This window comes from Cryptococcus neoformans, chromosome 9, assembly GCF_000149245.1.
Source record: "Cryptococcus neoformans var. grubii H99 chromosome 9, complete sequence".
Taxonomy (NCBI): domain Eukaryota; kingdom Fungi; phylum Basidiomycota; class Tremellomycetes; order Tremellales; family Cryptococcaceae; genus Cryptococcus; species Cryptococcus neoformans.
The window spans coordinates 802,406-808,405 of NC_026753.1; the positions used below are offsets into that span (position 1 = coordinate 802,406).

At 45.1% G+C, this 6,000-nt stretch overlaps 1 non-coding gene; it reads right to left on the minus strand.

Moving 5' to 3' along the window:
* Positions 1 to 163: 163 nt before the first annotated feature.
* CNAG_12851 lies at positions 164 to 1,194 on the minus strand. XR_001046130.1 has 1 exon: positions 164 to 1,194. It is a non-coding gene; the product is annotated as a hypothetical RNA (non-coding RNA).
* Positions 1,195 to 6,000: the final 4,806 nt, after the last annotated feature.

Genomic DNA, 6,000 nt, shown 5'->3' on the forward strand with positions numbered 1-6,000 from the left:
GTCAGATAGAGGAAAGCAGTTAATACCAAGCTACTATGGACCTATATACGTTTCTACACTCGCCACTACAAGCTAAACGATATCTAGGTACCGGTACCTACGGAAAAGAATGTACCCCCTCTTTTGATCCTGCGACGCTTTTTTGACTATACCCCATAACTATGATCTTGAATTGTTCATGCATGTACTTATAACTATCTGATTATTTTCCATAATGGAACCCCAGGCCACCCCCACTACCAAACGAACTGCTGTGGAAGTCCGCAAAAGTGGGAAATCATTCAGCAATCTTGCAAAACAATATAAGCGTCCCAAGTGTACAATAAGCGCTGGTGTCAAAGGTATGCGCACCATGGACACACTTATCCATTCCCAACCCCTGGAAGGCCAAAGGTGTTGGATCAGGGGCAAGTAAGGAATCTTCTGAGGCACTTTGTTCGCAGTCCGTGTGAACCCTGGAGCGTTCATGCGAAGAGATACAGTGTCAGCACGACAACTATTGTCAAGATCGCTCATGAGCATGGGTTTTACCGCAGAATTATGAGGCGTAAGCCTTATCTTTCGCCCAAGACTGTGGCTAAAAGGAAAGAGTGGGCCAGAAACAACATGAAGAGGGACTGACAGGACAGTGTTTTCACTGATGAATGTGCACTGGAGCTGGGGGGACAAGTACGAGGCGGCCAAGGGCTACCCGGCGTGCAGGCGAAGTGTACGCTCCACAACACATCCTACCAACCTTCCATTCTGGTCGACAGAGCCTGATGGTTTGGGGAGCGATTAGCTACTACCAAAAATTCCCTCTTTTACGCCTTCCTCTAGCTCCATCGACGGTCAAAAATGGCGTCAGGTCTAAGGCCGAGTCCCTCAATGGGCTTAGGTACACCAAGATGGTGATCAAAGGCGTCTTGGGGGGCGAGGGTGGTATCCTTAGGTCGCTGAGGTCCTCCGGTTTCGAAAACAGCTTTGTGTTGGAGGATGGAGCTCCCTCACATCGCGCTGCCGTTGCGAAAGCAGCCAGAGCAGAAATGGGGATTGACACCCTCAACCATCCCCCCTCTTCTCCCGACCTAAATGTCATAGAGGATATATGGTATCTCTTAAAGACGGGGTCGTGGCTTTCCCCAGAGTCGCTACGTCGCTTGATGAGCTCTGGGAGCAAATACACAAAGCGTGGGATGAGATAGGCCTGGAGCAAATCCAGGATCTGATAGATGAGATGGTGTCATGAGCCTGCATGAAGTAGAAGAAATAAGAGATCATAGGAAAGAGTTACGTAATGAAGGAAAGCAAGATTGTTTCAGATAAGGAGGTCCAGTTGGACCTCCGAGAAAAGAACTGGACCTCCAGCTGAACCTCCAGCTGGACCTCCGAGATGAGAACTGGACCTCCAGCTGGACCTCAAGGGATATAAATAGATTTCTGTAGAAGTATATAAAGGGGAGCTTTGTACTCGATCTTGATCTTCTTCCCCTTGAAGATCAATATTTCATAAGTTACTTTGCGAAAGGTCCTTGAGCTCCCAGTGTTCGCTCTCGTCTTACCTTGCACCACCTTCGACATAAACTTACTCCACTAGTATATAAGCTTGCCTGATCTTCCCAAGCGAATATACCTCCGTCCTATACCATACGCCAACAGACAAGTGTCAAGAGGTATATCATACATATATCTCATTGCTTAGTTAAACTACGGCTTTCTATCTCGTCTCCAAGGCCAGACCTTGTTGGGGACGAGTCGTAACAGTAAATATTGATCTTCCACACTTGTGGTTGGTTGGTATATATTTCAAGTACCCCACCTTCGATAACATCGACACCTATAACCTCATACAACTCGATATATCACATTCTATATCATGTCAGGTCCTTCCACTCATAGTGGTCGAGCTGTGGAGAATATTGATAAAGGCAAGGAAGTAGAACATACCCTTGATGATGACAACAACAATCCCATGGGTTCATTCAACACCAATCCTCAATCCGACCCATCTACTGCCGACAATACATCAAGCAATACCCAAACTCAACTCGAGGTGATGCGCAATCATATTGCGAGACTTAAGCAACAGAAGGAAGAGTTGATGCATAAGTTGGAAGAGAGCAAAGCTGAACGACAGATGTTAGATAATAGTGAAGATAATGAGGGCCAGAATGAACAAAGATTGGATGAAGAAGACGAAGAACCTAGATCAAGCCACGACCTGTCAGCACAGACATCATACCCAGAAGTTAAAAGGGAATACAGCTGACAACGCACCTCAGTACCCCCCAATCGAGCTCAAGGGCCAAAGATATCCCAACCCGAATACTACCATGGGCAGTATGCCAAGCTCTCAACCTTTATCACTCAAGTAACGATGGTGATTACCCTTCAACCCTCTCGCTTCCCTACCGAGACCTCCAAAGTCCTATATGCCAGGTCGTTCCTCAGAGACACCCCATTCTTATGGTTCCAACCCTTTGTAACCATCGATCCCCAGCCCAAGTTTATGCTGGACTTCAAGAAATTTTGTGCCAAGTTAAGGAAGAATTTTGGGGATCCAGACAAGGAACAGACTGCAGAATGACAACTAAACATTGTTCATCAGCAAGGTTCTGTATCTTCATACCTCGCAACTTTTATGTGGTATGCCACCTTGGTTCAGTGGAACAACGAAGCAAAAAAGGCATGCTTTTACAAGGGCTTGAAGGATGACATCAAAGATGAACTCGCCAGACTACCCAAAGCCAAGTCATTCAAGAACCTCCAAGACATGGCAATCCATATCAACAGCCATCGATATGAACAGGTATTAGCAAAGCGAGACCAACAGCCAAAGGCGCCTTTCAATGCCACCCAAAGTGACTACACCTGCACCTATTACAATAACAACCATCCCAACAACTCCAGACATTTCTCTGAGGCGAATAGCATGCCAATAAGGTCTACCACTATGAACACCACCTTCAATAAAGAGGTGACACCGGTGGTCAACCTAAGGGCTGCATTTGTCCCAAATTCAGCTAGGACAACCAGACATGGATGTCTGACTCCAGAAGAATATCAGAGGCGCAAGGATCATAACCTCTGCCTCTATTGTGCCGACAAGAACCACCAAGTTAGTTGCCAAGTGCCCAGTGGTCCCTTCACAGCAATCCAACACCACTCTCCCTCCAAAAAACTAGATATGCTCTTGTCTGCCAATGTCAAAGAAGGTAGCTGGGAACAAGAGTGTACTACCAAACTGACCAACACAGACTCCTGTGAAAATTTCCAAACTCTCGAATATAATACTAGAAACAACAAAAACCAACTCACAATCGATTTCTTCATTCACAACAATATTTATCCAGCTTTAATCGATTCCGGTGCCTCCACCAACTTTGTCAGCAGAAGATTCATCCAAACCTTTAACTTTAAAACAACCAAAATAGAAGAGGCAATCCCACTATACCTGTTCAATGCTGCTGGTCAGCGAACTATGATTGAAGAAGAAGTCAACATCATGATCAATTTCCAGAAACCATTTGGACACACCTTACTTCGACTCCTCATAACCGACATCGGCTCCTACCCTATTGTTTTAGGTATCACCTGGTTACAAGAACACAATCCGTCCATCAGCTGGGAAACACTTTCCATACACCCACCAGTATCACAGACAACAAGTGCCAACTTGGCCATGGCCATCACTGATGGCAAATCTCCAAAAGAAAAGGCCAACACTGAAATAGTACCTAAAGAGTATCATCAATACCTAGATGTATTTGACAAGAAAAGCACTGATACACTCCCTGAACATAGGTCTTTTGACCATCATATCCCTCTCGAAAATGGACAGAACCCACCTTTCAGTCCAATATACAATCTCTCCAAAAAGAACTCGAAGCTCTTGGTGAATACCTTGATGAGAATCTTAAAAAAAGGTTTTATCTGATCATCCGAATCACCAGCTGGGGCACCCATACTCTTTGTTAAAAAGAAAGACAGATTGCTTAGGATGTGTGTCGATTACCGGGGAATCAACAAGATTACCATCAAGAATTGCTATCCTCTACCAGTGATTGCCGAGCTCCTAGATCGACTCAAATCAGCCAGAGTCTTCACTAAGATTGACCTATGGGGAGCCTATAATTTACTTCGCATTAAGGCAGGTGAAGAATGGAAAACAGCTTTCCGTACTCGCTATGGGCATTTCGAATATTTGGTAATGCCGTTTGGCCTCACCAATGCCCCTGCATCCTTCCAACACCTCATGAACCACAACTTCCGCGATATGCTAGACATATTCATTATTATCTACCTAGACGACATCCTCATCTACAGCCCAGACTTGAAGACTCACCAGTCACATGTCATACAAGTCCTAGATCGCCTCTGCCAAACCCATTATATGCCAAAGCTTCAAAGTGCAAGTTCCACCAAACCTCAGTAGAGTTCCTAGGTTTCGTTGTCAGTGATCAAGGTCTATCAATGGACACCAAGAAAGTAAAGTCTATCACGGAATGGCTGATACCCTGCAATCTCCATGATACCCAATCCTTCCTTGGGTTCTGTAACTTCTACCGAAGGTTCATCAAGAACTACTCCAGCATCGCCAAACCCCTTATTGACCTGACCAAGAAAGACTTACCCTTTGTATGGGAAGAACCTCAACAAACATCTTTCGAAGCACTCAAAAAGAGCTTCACCTCCATTGATCTCCTACGTCACTATGACCTGACCAAACAACTCATCCTTGAAACCGACACCCCTGATTATGCCATCGCAGGTATTTTATCACATGAAATCGACAAGAAACTCGAACCAGTTGCTTTCTTCTCTCACAAAATGTTGCCTGCCGAGTTAAACTACCCCATTCACAACAAAGAAATGTTAGCAATTGTTTCAGCATTCAAAGAATGGCGACATTACTTTGAAGGTGCCAGAGAAACCATTCATGTCTACACTGACCACAGAAGCCTGGAGTACTTTATGACTACCAAGCAACTCAATTGACAACAGGCATGATGGTCTGAATTCCTAGCAGATTTTGATTTCAGTATCATCTACCAACCAGGCATACAAGGCACTAAGCCTGATGCACTCACCCGAAGACATGATTATCATCCACTCAAGAAAGGCTCTAGCCTTACCACCACTGCCAACCCTCAGAATTTCCAGACTCTCCTTCACCCTGGACAGTACTTGGATGCTGCCACAACTGGACTCGATCAGTTGGAAATATCTTCACCCATCAAGTCATTGTTGAAAACTGGTCTAGAAGCTGACGAGTCAGCAAAACCATCCTTGGACAAAGCCAATCATCCCTCTGAAGCTCACCCATATACTCGAGACAACAAAGGACTCCTCAGATATGGCAAATCATTCTATGTCCCAGCCACAAATGAGCTATGCACCTTTGTCATGAAAGAATGCCATGATGCACTCACCAGCAGGAATCCCGGATGACGCAAGACTATCCAACTCATCTGACGCCATTACTGGTGGCCAGGCCTGAAAGGCTTCATCAATCACTACATTGATTCTTGCGATCTTTGTTGCAGAACTAAGACAAGACGTCATCAGCCCTATGGCGAACTCAAGTCTCTACACATTCCCCCATACCCATGGTCATCTGTATCCATGGACCTCATTGAATGACTTCCCCCATCTCATGGCTACAACACCATCCTTGTGATAGTAGACTGACTCACCAAGATGGCTCTCTTTATCCCCACAACGACTAGCCTCACCACTGAAGAACTTGCCCAACTATATGTCACCCATGTCTTCTCCAAGCATGGGATTCCGACTAGTATCGTATCAGATTGTGGATCAGAATTCACATCCCACTTTTGGTGAGCATTCATGCAACTCCTACACATTGAGCTTGAACTCAGCACAGCTTTTCATCCAGAAACAGATGGACAAACCGAACGAGTAAACCAGGTCTTAGAACAATATCTGTGCTTGTATACTGATTATAAGCAAAAAGAATGGGCACTGCTACTCCCAGTGGCAGAATTCACTTACAACAAT